Source organism: Felis catus, chromosome B1, assembly GCF_018350175.1.
Source record: "Felis catus isolate Fca126 chromosome B1, F.catus_Fca126_mat1.0, whole genome shotgun sequence".
NCBI classification, from domain to species: Eukaryota; Metazoa; Chordata; class Mammalia; order Carnivora; family Felidae; genus Felis; species Felis catus.
In genome coordinates, this window is record NC_058371.1 from 196187893 (window position 1) to 196210240 (window position 22348).

At 41.4% G+C, this 22348-nt stretch overlaps 1 long non-coding RNA gene across 1 annotated transcript; it reads left to right on the top strand.

Moving 5' to 3' along the window:
- The first annotated feature begins 668 nt into the window (after positions 1 to 668).
- Positions 669 to 21962, top strand: LOC102901705. Its single transcript, XR_440201.5, has 3 exons — positions 669 to 882; positions 2571 to 2758; positions 21649 to 21962. It is a non-coding gene; the product is annotated as an uncharacterized LOC102901705 (long non-coding RNA).
- Positions 21963 to 22348: the final 386 nt, after the last annotated feature.

The following is a 22348-nucleotide window of genomic DNA, read 5'->3' on the forward strand; positions in this document are numbered from 1 at the left end:
TGAGAAAACAAATCAGTGGTTAACAGGAGTGCTGCTGGGCTGACACGTTAACTTCCACTTTATATCCAGGCGACGTTGATGAGCGCAGGTTACCCCAGTGGGGACGCTGCCCCTCATGGGAGGGTGCAGTGTCCCCCTCCTTCTGGGATGGCAAAATTAGATCTATCACTGTCAACCCAAGTCGACAAAAGATGCAGTGGCTTGTGCATGTGGATGGTTGACACATGACACGCACAGATGGTTGGATGCAGACTTATGTGTAAGCAGTGAAGCTGTTGGCTTTGCCCTAGCCATGTGTATTGTTTCCTAGGGTGGCTGTAACAAATAACACAAACTTCAGGGCTTACAACCACAGAAATGTATTTTCTCATAGTACAGGGGCCAGAAGTCCAAAATCAAGATGGCGGCCAGGTTGATCTTCCCGGAGACTCTGAGAAAGAAGTCATACCATGCCTCTGTCCTCCTACTTCCCTTCTGGTGGTTTTTTGGCTGTCTTGGGCATTCCTTGGCTTCTGGATCTCTGCCTTCATGTGACCGTCTTCCCTTGGCATCTGTGTCCAAGTTTCCCTCCTCTTACTGACACCAGTCATTGGATTAAGGCTCATCCTAATCCATTATGACCTCGTCTTGCATTGATGACACCTACAAAGATTCTATTTACAAATCAGATTACATCCACAGGTATCCAGGGTTAGGGCTTCCACATCTTTTTGAGGGAGACGGTTGAACCCATAACATCGTGTTTATTTTAGGAAGCCAGGGAAAAGAGGGCTTATGTTCCTTTGCCTTGTGACAAAGCATAAAGTGGAGTAGCCTGGAGGGGTAGTGGTTGAGGCAAGGAAGAAGACACTGGGTGGTGTTAGGAGAAACTTGGGAAAGAAGGTATGTATCTGCGGAAGGCTGGCTCACGATTGGGCTGTTGCTCAACAAATAAGATTTACTTTTCACCATGAGCTGTATACTATGATGATGTATTGGCGAACAAATGGGTGTGAGCCCTGGTCTGGAGTGGGACAGGAGAAGACAGACTGCTTTTATGTGGAGCAAGGAGTCTGTTTTGCAGATTGCCTCTGGGCCACTTTCCCTGTAGGTTCTCGCTGAGACCTAGAAGCAGTGAGCTAAGAGTGAAATGAGCAACAACCGATGCACACCCTCACAGTGTGTGAAATATTCGGGGCAAAGGACAATTGTTTTCTAGGACACAAACGGCCAGGCAAGTATGACACACTTTGGTTTAGACCAACGCATAATTGGAGCAGATTCTGAGACCAGCCTCTATGATGGTGAGACTCTAGTCAAGCAACATTGGTGCCTGCAGGAATCAGCACTGTATTAGTTTCCACAGACAGTGGCTTACATGTAGCAAAGTAAATTTATTATCTTAAAATTTCCATAGTCAGATGTGTGAAATGGATCTTATAGGGTTAAGATCAAGGTGTTGGCACAACTGTGTTTCTTTCAGATGAGCTAGGAGAGAATTCATTCCTTGTCTTTTCCAGCTTCTGGATTTTGCCTGTGTTCCCTGGCTTGAGTCTGCATCACTAGGACTCTGACTCTTTAGCCTCCCTCCTTTTCCCTACCAGGACCCTTGTCATTGCATTGGGCCCATCTGAATAATCCAGGAGAGTCTTTCCATCTCAACACTCTTAACTTAATCACGTCTACAAAATCCTGCTTTCCGTGTAAGGTAACATATTCATAGGTTTGGGCATTAGAATGTAGACGTCTTTGGGGAACGATTATTGCACCAACCACAAGCATGCTCAGTCATCATTGTCAGAACCTAGACCTCAGAGGAACCAGCAGGACAAGTGGCCATTGAGCTGCCATTTGGTCAGAGAAGGCTCTGAACATTGGTCCTATATATCTCAGAAGCACCTCTGCCTTCAGATAAAGCTTTGTTTCCAAGTAGACATGTGTGCCCGTGTGTAAGTGTCTGGAAGTGAGGAAAGATGATGTTTTTATCTTCTCCCTTCATTAATATTCAACTCCAAAGTAAGGGCAGTAGCCATGTTTGTTTTTCTGCATAGAGAAACTATACCCTGCTCAAGTCCAGTTCTGCCAAATTGTTCTGATATGTATATAAAATATAGGAGCATACTGTGCATGTAATATACTTAACAAAGTATATAAAAATTTTTTATTCACATATGCATTATATGTTCGTAGTCGCTATTGTTATATGTAATCTGTATCATGGATATATTTTTGATTGCCCTAATGTATAATAAGAATATGATTACATTCATGATAATGTGAATAAACAGACTTGGACTATATTAAGTGGTGATTTATAAACAGACATGAAATATATTAAATGTGTATATATAAGGTTATAAATATACTTTTTCTATGATCATTTTTTACTTTATGGATAGTCCCTTCCATGGTCAATCAAGTTGGATAGAACAATACATGAAAAACATAACAGACTTTATAGCAGACTACGGAGCAAAAGTACAAGTTCAGGGAAGAGAACCAGCATGCATGGAGAGACTTTTTTCTATTTTACTGCTTAATCCTCTCCTCAACTGCATTAGATGATTAAGTCGTACTTATACCCATTTTAGAGATGAAAAACTTGAGACTAAGACGCCAACGACTTTTCAAAGATTCCACAGCCACCTGTATCAGAATGGAGCTGAATTCAACATCTTCTGATGAACCCAACTGCATCACTTACAGTCAGTGTGAGCTTGGCACATTTGTGCAGCCGTACATGGAGGTCACGATTATAACAGCTCATCCGCAGAGAGAGGTAAGGATCAAGGTCATGAAAAGAAGATAATGCATGCAAGATTCTCTTTGTTGGAGAGCATGACACTGAGTGAGTATAATGGCATATGTTAAATTAAGTGGTACTCACTCTTCCCTCTGGAGGAGTTCAGCAAAGGATAATGTCTTAGTATCTCTGAGGAAATTGTTACCAATGTAAAATATTCTACTTTGGTTAATCTAATTCTTAGACATTTCTGATGAAGTTATTGATTTCATTATATACTGGTTGAAAAAACAAAGGACATTTTTTCCCCCCAGCAAGGATAAATAGTCTTCTCTTATGGTGCTTGACTTCAAAGTTAGAATGTCTTTGAAAGCCATTTTTTGTTTGTTTGTTTCTGTGTTTCAGAGTCTTTTATGGTTTGCCTCATTCTCTGTTTGAAACTAATTTTTTCCCCCTTCTCTTCCCCCATGGTCTTCTGTGAAGTTTCTCAAATTCCACATATGAATGAAAATGTATGATATCTGTCTTTCTCTGACTTATTTCACTTAGCATAATACCCTCCAGTTCTATCCACGTTGTTGCAAATGGCAGGATTTCACTCTTTCTCATTGCCAAGTAGTATTCCCTTGTATATAAAAACCACATCTTCTTTATCCATTCATCAGTTGATGGACATTTAGGCTCTTTCCATAATTTGGCTGTTGTTGAAAGTGCTGCTATAAACGTTGGGGTACAAGTGCCCCTATGCATCAGCACTCCTGTATCCCTTGGGTAGATTCTTAGCAGTGCTATTGCTGGGTCATAGGGTAGATCTATTTTTAATTTTTTGAGGAACCTCCACACTGTTTTCCAGAGTGGCTGCACCAGTTTGCATCCCCACCAACTGTGCCATTTCTCCACATCCTCACCAATATCTGTTGTTTCCTGAGTTGTTAATTTTAGCCACTCTGACTGGTGTGAGGGGGTATCTCAATGTGGTTTTGGTTTGTATTTCTCTGATGATGAATGATATTGAGCATCTTTTCATGTATTTGTGGGTCATCTGGATGTCTTCTTTGGAAAAGGGTCTATTCATGTCTTCTGCCCATTTCTTCACTGGATTATTTGGGTTTATTTTTTTTGGGGGGAGAACAAACTGAGGGTTGATGGTGGGGGGCAGTAGAGAGGAGAAAATGGGTGATGGGGATTGAGAAGGGCATTTGCTGGGATGAGCACTGGGTGTTGTATGTAAGCGATGAATCATGGGAATATACCCCCAAAGCCAAGAGCACACTGTATGTAACGTAAGTTAGCTAACTTAACAATAAATTATATTTTAAAAATAAAAATAAAATAAATAAATAAATAAATAAATAAATAAATAAAAGCGTTTTTATGGACTACTTGCCATTTATTCTCAACAATGTGTATGCCCTCAGTGGTAAAAAGATGTAGGGGTGCTTAGTAACACTTTGGAGTACGCAACTATTATTTAAATAGGGCAATGGTAAAAAGGAGACAGACCAGTGTTCAGAAGATTGTAAAATAAACTAATAGTTATTTACATAAATCCTTATCAAATTGACCTCCTTACACTCAGCCATCTATATTTTCTTTCTCCTTTTGCAAGTGCAGTCTGACTTTTCAATATTCTGACAGTAGATGCAAGGAAAGCAGGACGTATTGAAAACAGGAGAAAGTTCTCTCAAGGCCTCAGGGCAAGCTCTGAGTTCTCTAGATGGATTTGGTTTACATTCCTTGCTGACACCTCTGTGCATATCAAAACCTCTTGCAAGACACCGTCCACAGTCCTTTTAGGTGCGTGGTTTAGTGATGAATGTGTACTATCTCTATGCTTCCTTGTGCACACTTAGGACAGACAAACCCAGATCTCTGACCTCTTAAATAGTATATACAACTTGGCAATTTTTGAACACTTGTCAAGTTTTACTTGAGAAAAAAAAAGTGCGTTTTTAATTAATACCTTCCAAGAATCTGCCTACCACAAGCATGCAGGGTATATTTTTTTTCTGGTCTGTAATATAGATCCTTTTGTCACTTCTCCATTCAGGTGACTTTGTAACACCTACCCATGCTATCAAAGTTTACTCTGATGTGACATCCCTCAGGAAGACAGCCCAGATTACCTTTTCTCCCAGACTGAGTTGGATATATTTTATTTTTTACAGGGAACTCTGAGCTTAGCTAAAAAAAAAAAAAATAGAGCAAATTGAGAGAAGAAATTTTACATTTAAGAATCTCTCATGCCAATAGAATTGGAGATTTTTGGTGAATTTGAATCTGAATCAAGAAGATGCTTAATTTTTAAAAATAGGTAAATATCAGCAAATAAATGGGGAGCCGGCAGCCTAAATGGAACATTGTCACAAACCACATGAATGTTACACTGGGGAAAGTCCTATAGCTGCCCTCAAACCACTGGGTAGCATTCTTTTAGTGTGTATGGCACTAATTCTGCACACTAGTATTTCTGGGTTTCTTCTGGGCACACGGTCAGATTTTAATTCCTCCTCACATTCAAGCTTAGGCATGATCAAGTCATTCATTGAGGTCAATAAAATATGTGTGTCTTCTGCGGTCAGAAGAACTTAGGATCTGGGATACAACTCTCCATATTCACCTTTTCTGTGCTATGGAGCAAGTTGATCTTCCAAATAGTGAGACTCTGTTCAAGCCTGAATTTGGACTAAGTCAGAAATGGAGTAGGATCCCATCCCTGCCAACCCATAATGGCTTGTGAACAGGAAGCAACTATTTTGCTTCTTCAAGCTACCGAAATTTGGAGTTATTTATTAGGGCAGCATAACCTACAACTTTCTGAATAATATAATACATATATTTTAAGAAAATTGCATTTGTCTGTAATTTGGTTTAAACTGATGGTTATTCTTATTCATAATGTATGCTCGAAGGTATTTGGGATAATTTTGCTTCTTGGTCATTTATCAGGATACATTTTCCTCCCTTACCTGTGAACAAATACAAGTGGGGGGCTATCTTGAGGTATGCATACCATAACAACACAAAGGTTCATTTCATCTTCTTGGGAATCTTTATAAGCGATGGAATATCTCTATATCTTATACCGAGATATTTTGTTTGTTTTATGGTTTGTGATATTTCTTTTAAGGACATTAGAAGCCCAAATATCAGTGCTCTAAATAAAGACGGAGTAACTTTATTTGTTCATCATCATTTGTTATCTTGGGAATAAATCAGGGGGTGGGGAATTGTTAGATCGAGTTAGAAGAAGTGACCAGATGTTGTACATTGTGTTTACCTGTGGATAATGAACCTGTTTCTTGTTTTTGTTTTCATTTAAAACTTCCTGATGTCTGGGGAATAGAAATCCTGCTTAAATCATTAACATTGTCTAAGAGGAAAAAAAAAATCTCACCAACCAGGGTTCTGAGGAAACCATAAAAGCTGATATGTGGGTATCATTTAATGTTATCTAGAGCAAAAATACAAGTATTCTGTAGAGAGTGCTTCTGAAATGCATTGTAGAGTTCTGAGTTTTCACCCAGTGACCCACTGAAAATAATGTAATATATAGTATTTAAGCTTACCTCTCCCAAACAATGGTTTTCCCCTCTGACTTTTCTTCTGCTAAAGGAGGGGCATGAAGGAGGGGTCTTGTAGGGATGGGGGAGATGAAGATCAGTTAATATTTTCAGCAAAACAATACAATCTACTCCACATACCAATTTAGCGGCCAAACTGCCCCTCAAGCTTGGAGATGAGACTCCCTCACATAGTGCTTATTTTTCTGCACGTTCACTGACAAGTAACCCATCAGATAATTGACAGGCTTAGAAAACACAGCAATAGCTGCAAAGCTGAGAATATCGCTTTGCCTGTTCTGCATTGAGATTTCTTATTTATTCCCCACTTCCCTATGTAGAAATTGAATTTCAACAAGAAGATCATTATTATCCTTGAACAAATAATACGATGTCAAACATTATGTAGACCCTTAAGTTTATGTCCATCCATTTGTTAGATGTTTGCCATTCTTCCTTTCCCAGATACACCCAGGAGAAGCATTTACCTTAAAATTTCCCTGATTCCCATAGTAATGAATTCACACTAGTTTACTCAAACTGGGTATTATAGTCAATCTCACTTTCCGTCACTTAAACCTGTTCCCTCAGTGGAAACAGAATAACTTTCAGGATGTCTCAGTCATTCCCACTTCTCACCCATGCCAACAATGTACTATTTACATAAGCCTGCTATTGACTTAGGACTTAGCCTTCTTTATCCAGTTTGGACATGACAAAATCCTTAAGAGAAAACCGAGAGATATTTTCCCAGACTTTGAATCATTATTCTTTTTCTCTATGGGCGACTTGCCAAATCTTAGCTCTGGGTCTGGCCCTAAATATCTGAAGGTATTTTCAGCCTCATCCCCCTGTGATCTCTCCCCTGGATTTACCCCCGCTTTCTAAATGTAACTTGAAAGTTACCGAGAGAGAGAGAGAGAGAGAGAGAGAGAGAGAGAAATGAGTATTATACATTCTACTCATCCTTGTGTTTTGGGCTCTTCAATATGCACAACTTACAATCGGGTCTTTTTTTTTCTTGTCTCTTGGCCAAGATTTGAAATACCTTTGAAACGCATGACTTTTTAAAATTCCCATTATGAATCAGTCTTTCTACTTACCTGACCTGTTATTCCTGGAGCAGCTTGTTGAGGTCTTTCAATGTACAAAGTTGAATCCATCGTTGCACGTATCACTTTTCCAGGGTCAAAGAGGAAAGGAAACTTTCCTGTGGAAACATGGAATCAGCCTTGGGCAAGAATATAAAGATGATGAAGGCTTCTTGGTGCCTGAGCTGAAATTGATGACCCGTTGCATCCTGGAGGTCCTTCTTTGCATTCATTTATGAATCTTTTCTTTGCCCGCTGACTGTGAGGAGGCTATCCACCATAGTAGTTAGGGAATAATCTCTGAATCCAGACGACCTAGGTGTACACTTCTTGCTCTCCCGTTGACTGATTTTGACCAAGTGAGGTAGCCTTTCCCGTCTTGAGTTTTCATTTCTGTATAAAGGGATATCAATACTTACACCATGTGGTTATTACATTGCTACCCAATAAAGCAAGGAATATAAATTGTGTGATGCATTTCTCAACACATAACAATTTATTGCCAAATGTTAGTTACCATTAAGAGCAACTTTGCACAGGAAACTGAGTTTTCCTTTTTTTCTTTGCTTCGGTTTAGCCTTTTGGGGGTTAGAACTTTATAATTCTTATTATTGTCATTATTATTTTAATTTTCCAATGATTTTATTTGACTACGGTGCCTGGAACCATGGTTAGTACAATATACATTCTCAACACCTCCATAAAGGAGTAGACAGAATGCTTCTACAGATGTAGAATCTGCACACAGAGAGGTAAGGTTACTTACAAAGATTTGAATGGGATGGTTGTGATTTGATTCCACATCTATTTTATTTTAAAGTCTTCACACCCTGTCTACACCATACCTCTCAAAAAATATCAACACGCCAGTAACAGTATTTTAATGAGGAACTTCCTTTCCCCATGTTTATCGTTTCCATGTGGAGGGAAACCCATTAGTGAGAACTTTCTGTCCCTCTTCACTTTCCACACCCTTTCCCATGATTGGTGACTTATGGAAAAAAACAGAGAGCAGTTTTAGGTCAGTCCTTTATTCTTCCATCCTTTTAGGAATCCACCCAGTGACAGAGAAGATGTGGCCTGGTGTGCCTGAGGTCCTGCAGTAAGTCTAGTCGTCAAGATCTCACGCTGGAGCAAGAATCATTGTGATTTCTTGGGAAAGTCAGCCTGGTCCTGTTGAGTGCTGCTTCTATATACAGTTCATCATATCCACCTAAACTGGTTTTAACAGTAAAAGAGAAAAGGTTTCATTTCCCTTGACCTTATTTCCAACTCTCGCTTAAGTCGGCTTTGAATTTAGATGAGAAAACATTTATTTTATTGTGTCCTTTCCTGGATCATTGTCAAGATTGTTTTTTTAAAAGGACACCCAAAGACAGACATGTTTCATTGGCCATATGGAAGACAAAATAATTGTGAGAAGAGATTTCAGAAGAAGCCAGAGTCCTAAGGGCCATGTTCAGGTGTTTGAGCCTTTCTTTCCGCCAATTTTTACTGCCAGAATTTTCAAGGGTAGGGCTAGGATCACAAATATCTCCTTTATCAGAGAGTATTAGCAATTAATTTGGGGAAATTTCATCCTATCCCCTTCTGATACTCTCCAGGAGAGTGCTTACCAAATTTGGGGGGCCAGGAGACAATGTGAGAATCAACTACAAACAATACATCTTTCTTCTCCCAAGTGAGGGTAAAAAAGTAAAAACAAAATTTTGCATTTCGTTTATATAAGTATCTTTTATTTCCTCATTCATTAATTTGCTTTTCTATCCTTCCAGTGTTTGTTAAACTCTCATTCTATTACCAGGACTTAACTTGTGCTGGTGACATAATGGTGAGCAAGCATGAAGGATTCTTGAGTTCAGGGGACTCAAGCACGAAGCCTGTTCTACTACCAGATATCTGTATTCATTTATGTTACTTTATATTGAGTGATAAAACTTGATCTAAATCTACACTGAATCTCATAGGCATTAATCTTAAAAAAGAGTAAGTAAATGTATGAAGGTCCTATAATTTATAAGTAATGGTCCTGGAATATTAACTGAATTTTGTCGGACCCAGAACTGTGTTCCTTGCTCCAGATGCCCTCTGCATCCTTAACTCCCATTATTTTGGTTGATTTATCTCATAATATTCCTTTCATTCTTGACTAAAGCTTTTGGCACTTTCTTGGTTTGAGTATTGAGTTCATGATTTTCTAGTTTTCTTTTTTTTTTTTTAATTTTTTTCAATGTTTATTTATTTTTGGGACAGAGAGAGACAGAGCATGAACGGGGGAGGGGCAGAGAGAGAGGGAGACACAGAATCGGAAACAGGCTCCAGGCTCTGAGCCATCAGCCCAGAGCCCGACGCGGGGCTCGAACTCGCGGACCGTGAGATCGTGACCTGGCTGAAGTCGGACGCTTAACCGACTGCGCCACCCAGGCGCCCCTCTAGTTTTCAATTTGGCTGCCCCCATGGGGTACTTTGTACCCAATCACTGATTTTCATTGCTTATTAATTTACTCAATTATTCTACCAATCTTTAATGTGTGACCGTTTTGTGTTATGGATTCAAGTTATAAATACACACACACACACACGCACACACACACACCCCTAATTCTTATCCTCCTAGTAACAGAAGGATCTTTATGTGTAGTCAGGGAATTTTACCCAGCAATATAATGTCAGTTTTATTCTAACAGTCAGTATATTGAATTAATACCTCCCAGGGAAAATATTCTAATTTTTCTCCAAGAATTAGATCCCTGGTCTCTACACTGAAGGCTGAGATGTGCTGTTTCACAGAACCTGTTGTCTGGGTGTACCTATCCAAATTGCTTTTCTCTAATGTCCTCAAAGGTAGATTTTAAAAGGGTGGATACAGGAGGACGCAAAGAACTCGCACTAAATTTTGTTGTTGTTGCTGTTGTTGTTGTTGTTCTTTTTAGAAAACAAACATTTCTTGTCCGACCCATCAATAAACCACCATTGCAGTCTTTGGATAATTAGGAATGAAATAAACAAAGGTTCAATGTTCCATGGGCTGAGTATGAAGAGTGGAACATAAGAAACGTGATCTTGAAAAATGTTTATTGAAAGTTATCATGCTGTCTGGGGCTTGGTCTTCAACTTCATTTTCAATGAGAGCTAAGACTGTGAGCTGTGGCTTCTTCATTCCAGTTCAGTTACCAATCTTGATTGGAAAGAAATGCTCACACCTTGGATTCTTCATGGGCTAAATGGGACCACAGTGACAAGGACCTATTGGAAAGTGTTGTTTTCAGGAAGGGAGGTGGCAGAAATCATAGCAAGATATTTGGAGACTTCCAATGTAGCTAAAGGGTCAATTTTCATAGGAAATAAAACCTTGGTTCACTGTACTAATAAGACATTTTTTTCCTAGCTCTTTCTTTCTAAATGCTCCTGAAGAATGCATAATACTGCATATTTTTGAAAACTTAATGATCTTTCCAAGAGTTATTTATTATAGTGAGTATTTGAGGGAGTTGGAGTACCATGAGGTAAATTTCCCCTCCATCTAACATGTCTCTGGCTGTGACTTACTCTTCCTAGGCTATGGGGTGCAACTGACATTTGCTTCTTGAATTGGACCCTGTTCTCTTTGGCCACTATCATGCCCCAATCTCTGACCACCAGAGCCATACTTCTCAGAGACTGGTCATTGGAGTAGTTTTCCATTCATCTGCAGGACTCTGTTCCACATAGAGGGCAAGGTGACTTTGAAAACAGCCAATGAAGGCTGCTTTGCCCATTTGACAAAGCAGATTTGCTCTGGAAGGGGCAGGCCATTGCAGTGGGCTGGTGATGTTTCTGATCAACCCAGGGACTGGTTTACGTTTGGCAAGAACATTTAGATTGCCATGAGCTGGTGCAAGGTATCATGGTTGTACTTGAAGTAGTGTGCAAAACACTCCTCTCAGGCAGTGTTGTGGGCTATGGAAGGAGAAGGAAACATTAAGTGTGGGTGGCCTTACAGCCTGCTACTGGGGATCAGCCTTCTCTGACAGGTATGGTGCTCCCCTTGGTACCTGGAACTGCCAATGCTGGAACTCTCCCTGGCTGGCTAAGAGCCTGCTTCTGGTTGGGATCAATGGTCGAGAACATAGAGGGTGTATCTAAAGAAACATATGTTCCTAACACTGACCAGTAGGAGCACCCACAGGACAAGGACGACTCGGGCCCAAGGAAATGTCAGGTGGGAGACTGTGAGAGACGGTGCCTGGAAGCAGGAGGGTGTTTCCTCAAGGCAAAAGAATTGCCATTACCAGCAGCACCAATGAACTTCAGTCTTATCATAAACTTGACCTGACAGAATTGGGTCAGGGCACCTACCTCACAATATCTGCGTGGTCCAGGTAGTTTGTCCACCGGCTTTAATAAAACTGTATTCTTTTGAGAGTCCTCCCTGCATCTCAGTGTGCCATTCTTTTAACTTTGCTGTCATCTGTGGGTTGTGCCAGAATTGGCTGGAATAGAAAATACTCTAGAGAATCTTACATTGCACGTTTAGGACTTTGCCGCGTGTAAAGGGCTCTCACCTAATCACAAAGGCACACTTCTGAAATGGAAGATCCTGGAGAGCATGGCACACGACCTCCTCTCTGGATAGGAAACAAGTGCTGAGCTCAGTGGAATGCCCAAACAGAAAGGGCGTCAGTACATCCAAGTTCCAGAGAGGTAAACCGAGTCTTGAGGAACTCAAGGGAATTGCTACTTGGTGACGGGGCTGGTATGGCAGCAGTGGGTCTGAAATTCAGCTTTCCTGATAATTGGAGCAGTTTTCTGCTCTTTCCTTTTTTTTCCTTCCTTGTGTATTTAATTTATTATTACTATTATTATTATCATCATCATTTTGTTAGTTGCTCATGGGACAGCTTTATCGCCCCAAAGCAATGTGAACAGAATTTTAGATGGTGACATCATTGTAGAGCTCAGATGTGTTCGTTGCTAAAAGCAGAAAGCTTCCAGCAGGCTGTGGTTTAATGAGGCAATCTCAAAGCAGCTTAAACCATTGTTTGCCTTTTGCCTTTGTTTGCAAATTCAGCACAACCTCGTGAAATCTGCCAGAAAATGACAAGAGTCGAGCAAAATTACTCATAACTCGAGGGACTGGGTGAAAGCAAACTGTCATCGCCTCTTTCCGTGGCAATTTGAGATGGCCGATGAGACAGGCCCTGCACGCATTGTTTCAAGGTCAGGACAACAGCAGCCCAGAGTGGACACCTTCCCCAGCAATTCCACCTCTGAGACCCACGTCCCTGCATTCCACCGTGGTTATTGAAAAAATCCCTGTTGCCCTTCCCCCCCCCCCACCAAAACGCCTCTAAAAGTCATTTTGTGGAAATGGTCCTTGAAAATAGGATCTCAGTGACAGTAAAGATTATCATTAGGTTTCCAAAGAAAATAAAAACACCCCCATACAAGGGCAATCATATGACATTTGCATTTATTTTCTGAAAAACAAAACAAATGAACAAGCAAACAAAAAAAGGAGGAATAGACTCATAAATATCGGGAACTAACTGGTGGTTGACAGAGAGGAAGGGGGCGGGGGGAAGAGTAAAATAGACAAAGAGGTTTGAGAGGTACAGACTTCCAGTGACAAGTAAGTCACGGAGATGAAAAGCACAGCATAGGGAATATGGTCAATAGCATTGCAATAAGGTTGTGCGGTGACAGACGGGGACCTCACATATCGTGGCGAACACTGAGTTATGTATAGGAGGTGGGATCATGTGCTGTACATCTGAAACTAACATCAAATCACACGTCAGCTATGCTTCAATAATAAAAAATAAAATAAATAATAAAAACACCAACTTCCATTTTTATGAGATAGATAGCAGGTTACAATAGTGGAGAAGGAGGAGGAAAAGACGGCAGTGAAAAGGAATATTCTGGAAAATAAATGCTGCAAGGATGTGCATAGGGTCCAAGACCTGGTGTCTACACGCTATGAAGATTTTGTCCCTCCCGCCCTGGTGAGATGAAGGTAGGGTTCATTACCAGGCAAGGGGCCTCAGGTTTTTCCTTCCTTCCTTCCTTCCTTCCTTCCTTCCTTCCTTCCTTCCTTCCCCTAAGGAGAACCTGACCTTTAAGCACTCCACCCCAAGGGAGAGCCCTGGGCCTGCTTGCTGGGCTCTGTGGTCTGGAAGAGGGTTCGGAGAAGAGCTTGGGTATTCAGGAGAAGCAGGGACTCCAGGCGAGTTCAGGCAGAGCCCCTTCTCTTTCCTGTTCATTGTTATTTTTTTGTAGCTCATCTGAATAATGTGGGACATGGGAAAAGAATTCTAGAATTAGCCAGATATGTTACTAATTACATTTGGGAGGAAGATATAAGAAAGAGTGTATGGATGGGGCTGTTAGTGAGGTTAATGGCAAGCATGTGATATAGGAGAATTTGGATTCTGAGAATTCTTTTTTTTTATTATTTTTTTAATGTTTATTTATTTTTGAGACAGGGAGAGACACCATGAATGGGGAGGGGGGGTCAGAGAGAGAGGGAGACACAGAATCTGAAACAGGCTCCAGGCTCTGAGCTGCCAGCACAGAGCCTGATGCGGGGCTCGACCTCACGAACTGTGAGATTATGACCTGAGCCAAAGTCGGATGCTTAACCGACTGAGCCACCCAGGCGCCCCTGGATTCTGAGAATTCTTGCTGAGTTGCTTGAGTGACATGGAAGGTCCCTGGAATACCTGAGTTCATTGCTTGGGGCACTTAACTTTTTGTTGTTGTTGTTTTGCTTTGTTTAATACGACTCTGTAGGGAAACTGTCATAAGCCCTAGCCTTTTCTAGGTGTCTTAGTTCCTCTTTTATAAACCCAGTAGAAATAGTCTTCAGCCAAATATTAAAAAAAGAAAAAGAATATTAAAAAAAAGGGACGCCTGGGTGGCTCAGTCGGTTGAGTGTTCGACTTCAGCTCAGGTCATGATCTCACAGCTTGTGAGTTTGAGCCCCGCGTTGGGCTCTGTGCTGACAGCTTGGAGCCTGGAGCCTGCTTTGGATTCTGTGTCTCCCTCTCTCTCTGCCCCTAACCCACTCTCATTCTGTCTCTGCCTCTTTCAAAAGTAAATAAACATTTAAAAAAATTAAAAAGAAATAGTCTTCAGCCAACTTCTCATTCTCTTTCCAGTACAATGGGTGAGTAGACTAGGAGATGACATTCGGGTGCTCTGGGCTGCCCACTCTGGATCACTGAGCTGTGCCTGGGGCATCAGGGCAAGCAGATAATCCCAGGATTATGGTCATAAGCCTTTCCCAGTGAACCCAAGTTTAAAGCTGTTTGCCCACTCATCAAACAATAGCAACAACAACAACAATAATAATGCTGTCTTCGGAGAGGCAGGTTACTGCCAGTTTTTTTTTTAAATATAAAGTGTATTTATTTATTTTGAGAGAGAGAACATGAGTGGAGGATGGGGCAGAGAGAGAGGGAGAGAGAGAATCCCAAGCAGGCTCCATGCTAGAGCCAGGATGCGAGGCTTGAACTCACGCACCATGAGATCAAGAGTCAGATGGTTAGCTGACTGAGCCACCCAAGCACTCCAGGTTACTACCACTTTGTAAGAGGATGCTGAGATAGAAGCGATTGGCCTGCAAGTCAAGGGATCTTCCAATCAATTCCTTGCTGGAGATCAGAGAAGACCTAATTGGTCCTTCCCGGTTCTGGCCCCAATGGAGGCTTATGGGAAATGGGAAGGTGTAAAAGCAAGGGTCATGTGGGCTTTCAGACAATTTAAATTGACAGTCCTTACTCCTTCTGGAGTCAAATGCCTGCTGAGATTTGATGATAACTGGGAGTTCTCTCCAGCAAACGGATTAATGCATAAATTTGCAGGAACTGTCAGTGGATTTCCGATCCAGATGATCTTATTTAATTGAGCCAAAGGGTTAGAAACCAAAGACAAAGATCCAGGACACAAACAATGTGAGGATGTCTTGGAAATGTTGTCAATTTCCAAGGGGTTGCTCATTATCTCTCAGAGTTGCCACAGAACAAATAATGGTAAGACTGTAAAACCAGGCAAACCCTGGGATCCTTAACCACCGGCCTTAGGGGAGAGTCACATTGAAGAGACAAGAACCAGGGGCAGAAATGCTCCAGGGAAGAACCTCAAGAACCCAAACGTCCATCAACTGATGAAGGGATAAAAATGTGAGATACACACACACACACACACACACACACGCACACGCACACACACATACATAGTGGAATACTATTTGGTGATAAAAAAGGATGAAATCGTGCCATTTGCAACAACGTAGATGGAACCAGAGGGTATTATGCTAAGCGAAATAAGTCAGTCAGAGAAAGGCAGATATCATATGTTTTCACTCATATGTGGAATTTGAGAAACCTAACAGAAGACCGTAGGGGAAGGGAAGGAAAAATAAGATACAAACAGAGAGGGAGGCAAACCACAGAGACTCTTAAATACAGAGAAAAAACTGAGGCTTGATGGGGGTGGCAGTTAGGGGGGAGGGGGGAAATGGGTGATGGGCATTGAGGAGGGCACTAGTTGGGATGAGCACTGGGTGTTGTATGTAAGTGACGAATCATGGGAATATACTCCTGAAGCCAAGACGACACTGTATATTAGCTAACTTGACAATAAATAAATACAAAAAAAATATCTGGGGGCACCTGGTGGCTCAGTCAGTTAAGCGTCTGACTTCGGCTCAGATCATAATCTCATGGTTCATGGGTTCAAGCCCCACATCAGGCTCCAGGAAGACAGCTCAGAGCCTGGGGCCTGTTTCTGATTCTGCGTCTCCCTCTCTCTCTGCCCTCCCCTGCTCCTGCTCTCTCTCTCTCTCTCTCAAAAATAAATAAACATTTTAAAAAACTCTTTTGCTTTTAGAATACAGTGCAAACTACTCAGGGCTATAACTGCCTCGCAGGACTTTTTTTCCCTTCTTCGTCCCCTCGCACTCGGCCTGTGTTCCGAGAACGCTGGCTTTGGACACTTCCTGAGCACTAAACCCTTGACCCGTTGCGGAGCTTAGCCATTCGGTTCCTCATGCTAGAAGTGTTGTCTGGATGGGCTCCTCTTCAGCGTCTTACCGGTTCATCAGAGAGGACTTCATTGATCACCGTACCTAAAACTGTCCCCTCATGCCAACCTCAGGACTCTTCATAAATCTCCCTACAGAATGTCACTAGTTTGTTCCTTTAAAAGTAGTGGCTAACACGTATGGAGCCCTTAACCGTGTACCAGATGCTATGTAACATTACTAAATGGGAGCTTGTGGGTGGCTCAGCTGGTTGAGCGCCCGACTTCGGCTCAGGTCTGGAGGTTCGCGAGTTTGAGCCCCGCATCTGGCTCTCGCTGGCAGCTCAGAGTCCGTTTCGGATCCTCTGTCCCTCCCTCTCTGCCCCTCCCCTGCTCGCGCTCTCCCCCAAATAAATAAATACTAAAAAAAAAAAATTACAAAATGTAATCCTTTAAGACGTGGGGCCTGTTCTTATTTCCTCTTAAAGTATGAGAGGGAACTGAGGCACAAAGAGGTTAAGTAACCGGCCCACGGTCGCACAGACAGAGGTGCACCTACGATTCAAACCCGAGCCCCTCTGGCCGGACTGTCTTGCTATTCTGTCCCTGCGGCTTCTGTGTCCCCCCACCAGAGGGGAAGTTGCCAGGGCCGGAGACTGGCAGTCCCCTCCTGACTTCACGACTGCATCTTAAGTCGTGGAAACAATGTGTCTCACACACTCTGTGCTCAGCTGTTTGTTGAAGAAATGAATAAAGGGAGAAGTGTGGGTGTCCGGAACGTGTCAGAAGAGGGAACTTGAGGACTAAGTCTGGGGAGTCACCAGGAGACTCACAGAGCAGATCAAAGGGAGGGAAACTTCATTCTGGATTCAGGGCTCCGTACCTAGTTACCTCGTGGTTTTCTCTAAATCCCTTACCCGACCCAGGCCTTATTTCCTTCAGCGTTGTAAATCTTGTAGTTTCTGTCAAACACTGAGCACACAGCAGGCCCCCAGGATGTGGCTGAGGCTCTGCTGGGAAGGGAGGAGGAGGGAGGAAACAGGGAGGAAGAAAAGAGAAACAGAGATTAGCTTCATCTCATTGAACCTACATAGACATAACAGTATTGTTTTAACCACTATAAATTGCTATATAAATCTTAAATGGGCTATCCCTTAACTCTAGGGTACTGTGGTCTATTTGAAAGAACATGCATTTGGAGTCAATTATTCTTAAACTTTTATTATTGCTTTGTAGCCAGGGGGGTGCTGGTACATATTAAACAATCCGCTCTTGGGGGAGGAGTCGGGGCTGATTCGTGGGAATCCCTGATCTACGTGTTCATGAATAGTTCCACTGTGGCTGACTTCAAGCGACCAATACGGCATTTCTGAATGGGGAGTGGGTTCTTACAAGCTGGTATGAGCTGGTTCCAGTGCACCACGGTACCTCCTGAAATGTGACCCTGCAGAAACAGTCTCCCGGAAATTCAATTTCATGCCCATCAAATGGTGTATCTGTCTGTGTCTCCCAGTCTGGGGCTGCCGGGCATATTAAATGTGACAATTCAGGGAAATACTGAGCACAGTGCCTGGCACGCAACAGTGAACGATGAATTTTGGCCCCTCCCTTTGAAAGATCAGTCAAGATTAACAACCCCAAAAGCTTCCTCAAGGTTGTGTCGGTAGAGAGAACCGGGAAGAGAACCCAGGTCTCTTGGGAGAAACAATTTTTACCTTATTTTTCTACTTTCTTTTTCATTCTGTCTATAATGATCTTATCTAACCATTTTTCCTTGGCTCTCATGTCCTCTGACTAGAGCTAGACAGTCAATTGCGGAAAGGATAAAATAAATGAGAAGTAATAACTATGACCTTGGTACCACATTTACTTTATAAATAAGATGAATCTTTCAGAACGTTTGGTCTGATGACATGACATAATTGGGGCCCTAAAGCTGAATTTATAAAATCTTAAATATACGGATTTAAGGTTTTAAGAAAAAGTGGCAACCTCCTGGATTTATTACAGAAGTTGCTAAACAACTGACAAAGATACCCAGAGAGGTACAGGTGTATATATGTGTGTATATACGTATATATGCATATATGCATATGTATATACATATATATTCACATTTTCCATAAATATGTATGTGTTCATGTATTCATTTTTTATTCATAAATTCATAGGTAATTTGGAACAAGAGTACCTAGAAATAATTAGTTTATTGATTTGCCTTCTTATTCATGCATTTTTATTCCCGTAATTATTCTTGCATCCAATTTTTGTGGAACATTTGCTATGTGCCAGACATTGGGCTTGGCAAGAGGGCGTACCAAAATCAGTTCTAGGAGTTTCCTGTGCTGTAGGAATTGCACTGAGTTAACTTTCTAGGGGTTTCCTGCACTGAGTTAACCGATTCCTAGGTAGACAGACATAGATAGAGTCAATTACAATGCAAAGAAAGGTCAGAACACTAAGATAAAAATAAAAATGGCAGGGGCACAAAGCTCACATCTTCAATTTTGTCAAGTAATGATATGGCAGGAAGGGGGGTGGAGGGGAGTTTTTCTTTTAGCTAGCTTTAACATTTTGCTTATATACCTATATTGAAGGATGGAAACAAAACGTAGACTCCAAATAATTCAACATAGGGCTGTCTCAGGTTTGTCATGGGATTGTGTCTTTGAGATCCCATCATGGGGCAGTCCTGTTATCCAAGACTCCTGCCTTCTCAGGTTCAAGGTCTGTGGGAGCCTATGCTGTAATACACATAGGGGCCTGTAGATGGCAGACTTCACTCATTGTTCCGATGCAATTCACCAACACCTGTTGGATGTGTGGTTAAACTTGACGCCAGGGCAGTCTAAACCTTTCCCCCAGAGCAGCTCCGCAAATCTAAAGCTTCGTATTTCTTTACTTGGTCCACCTTAAAACCTCGTGTTGTGACACATTTTTCATGTCAGAGATTTTTAATGTTCCTTGGTGTTTTCTTTTCTTTATTTTCTTTCTTTTTTCTTTCTTTCTTCTTTTTTTTTTTTTTTTTTTTTTTTTTGGTACAGCTCATAAATGACTGTGTAGGCAGGGCTTCAACTTGAAAGACTTCTGATCTTCAGATCTAAATAAGAATTTATTTAAGAAAAAAGTCAATACTTTGGAAAAAACAGGTAAATTAAAAATACAGGCCACTAGCCCTGAATATAAACATGCCTGCTAAGCATAGACTCTCTTTGCAACACCCCACACCTGTTTCTTCTCTGGGATTCTGGCACTCTGTTAACACCTTGGCCCAAGGGCTAGAATTGTTTCACCAAAGCAAACATTTATGGACTGCCTTCTATTTGCAGAATACTGCATTCGGTGATAAGAAAATATACAGCTGAATAAGCATAAAACTTGGCCTTTGAAGCTCATAATTTTGGGGAGGAAACTAATAATGATATAACTAGAACACCACAATTCAAGGAAGGCACTCTAGGTCTAGAAGGGTAGGGGATATTACACCCAATAATGATGGATGGAATATTTGTGGAAAGATGAAATTCGAATTAGCTGTGGGATTATTCACAGAAACTTCACAGGCAACCCTAAGGAGAAGGCATTACAGATGTTTGAATCCGTTTGGACAAAACCCTATTCTGCAAGTTGCTTGGAGGCCAGGAATGGTCGTATTCAATGGAATTGAATTTTGGATTTCCTGGTCAGCTGATCCAAAGAATCCCCAAATAAACATCTATATTATCTGCCATTTATTCTGTATCTTGAAACAATTGTTATATTTATACCACATTAAAATATACCTATCTGGCAACTTTATAGTTTTCAGTATATGCTTATTATAAAAAATCTATAAACGTTGGGGGAAAATAATTTGGCAGTCATAAAAATCTGTCATCCTACCTCCCTGATAAAACTATTCCTAATAGTTCAGTGCTAAATAAAACTTAATGATTAAATAAACATTCTAATAGCATGATGTCTATGCTTATTAAAAGCTACTAGCTTGAGACTGAACTTATTGGCACATAAAACCAGTCATGAGCACAGTGACATTTTCCTGCCTTGTTACAAATTATAAGCGATCGATGAAAATGATTTTCATTTTGAAACTAGAAAAACTAACTAATGTATTTCTTTTTTTCCAGTAAGGTCTCAGCTTTGGGCTTTGTCTATAAAAGATTTAAGTCCAAGCTAAGATGAGTTATTTATTGGATCATTGCTTCTCTTTCTGAGACTCTATTTCTTTTCCGTAAAGTGATGTCATTATACCTACTCTTGTTCGTGACATTCAAAGGAAGTTGTGTACTAGACTTGGCACGTGTCAGGTGCCATGAAATGTAATTTCCCTGCTACCCTTTATGGAGAGCAGGCTCTTTTCCTCTTACCTGCTGAGGAACTCTGAGAAGGATGTAAACATCCCTGTAGTCTAGAATCTCTCGGCCTTGGTGCTATTGACATTGGGCCAGGTAAATTTTTGTCGTGGGGACTGTAGGGATCTGCAGGATGCTTATCAGGACCCCTGCCCTCTACTCAAGACACGCTAGGGGCAACTCCCCAGTTGTGGCAGCCAAAAAATATCGTTAGACATCGCCAAATATCTCTGGGGGGTGCAACTCACCCCTGATTGAGAATCACTGCCCTAGTACCTTAAAAGCACCTGCTTCGTTGATATAGATGGATGAGAAATGTCTCTCTCTAATACACCTGTGTTATACACCGTGGCCTCACAGCTGCTACCCTGGCTGAGTGCTCTTAAATCCTCCCTTCGCAAGTTTTATGAAGCTATGGTACCTCCAGCGACCCTTGACTGCATCACCTAGCTCCTGAGAAGTCCTGGACCCAACAGTTTGCGTTTTAGCATCCTTTTCCTGGATAGCTCCTGAGGTCTCTAACCCATCTATGTTGCCTTGGGTCCATTGTCTGGTTTGCCTTAGGTGGATGCTTCACCCACTGAGTCACAGTCCCCCAACTGCCCAATCTATCCAAATAACCTTCTGCCTCGGGTCACAGGTCTCCATATACTCAGTGACTGACATAGATGCTGTATGTATAAAATTCTTGGGGGAGGGGTTGTGTCATTTGAATAGGATTATGGTGGGTATCTCCATGAAACAATGGCAATGGGTATCTCCAAGAAACAATAAATTAAAATAATTTAACTTAATTCAAGTTAAATGGTGCTATTCATACTTGTCTTTCAATATTTTTATGTCGATTATTTTTGTCTGCCATCTTATGTTTTTGCAGAATGTACACAATTGACAGGTTTTTTTCATTTGTTTAGGTGACTTCAAGTGTATTGGGCAGTCCTGTCATGACTATAAGGAGCTTCACCTGCGTGGAAGGGCATGAGGCTCTGGACAACCCCTAACCACCAATCCTCTCTCCTTCCTGATGGTGCTGTGGCTTCCATGCCTAACTATATTGTTAGTTTAAAAAGTATGACCACTGAGAAACACCTCATCTCCCGCTCTTTGAAATTACAGACCCATCCCCCCCCCCAAGAACTCCTTATTTTAGTATTTTGGACCCTATCCATTCTATTGGAGATCCCCAGATACCAAATTTAGTTCAAATAAAACTGAAGTTTTTACCACACTGTGTGTTGAGCTTCTGGACCGACCTCCAGGCAGATGATCTGCCCTTAGCCATATCAAATTCTTTTCTCCAGGTTTTCCTAGATTTTACCTTTGTCCTTTCTCCCATGAGTTTTAGATACTAGTGTTAGTCAAGCTTTCTCAAAAAGCAGAATCTCAGGCAAAGGCTTGCATTGTATAGTTAATTTCGGGAAGCAGTCCCAAGGAAAAGGATAGGGCATTAGGAAAATGAAGCAAGCAAGGAAGGAAGGAAAGAATACTTTAGAGTTTGTTGTTGGGATGGTCACAGTATGGATCTCTTAGGCTAAATTCTGTTGGGAAACCTTTGATCCGTGTGTCATGATCCCCCAACTTGTCCACCTGAGGGACAAGAAAAGGTTGTATTTA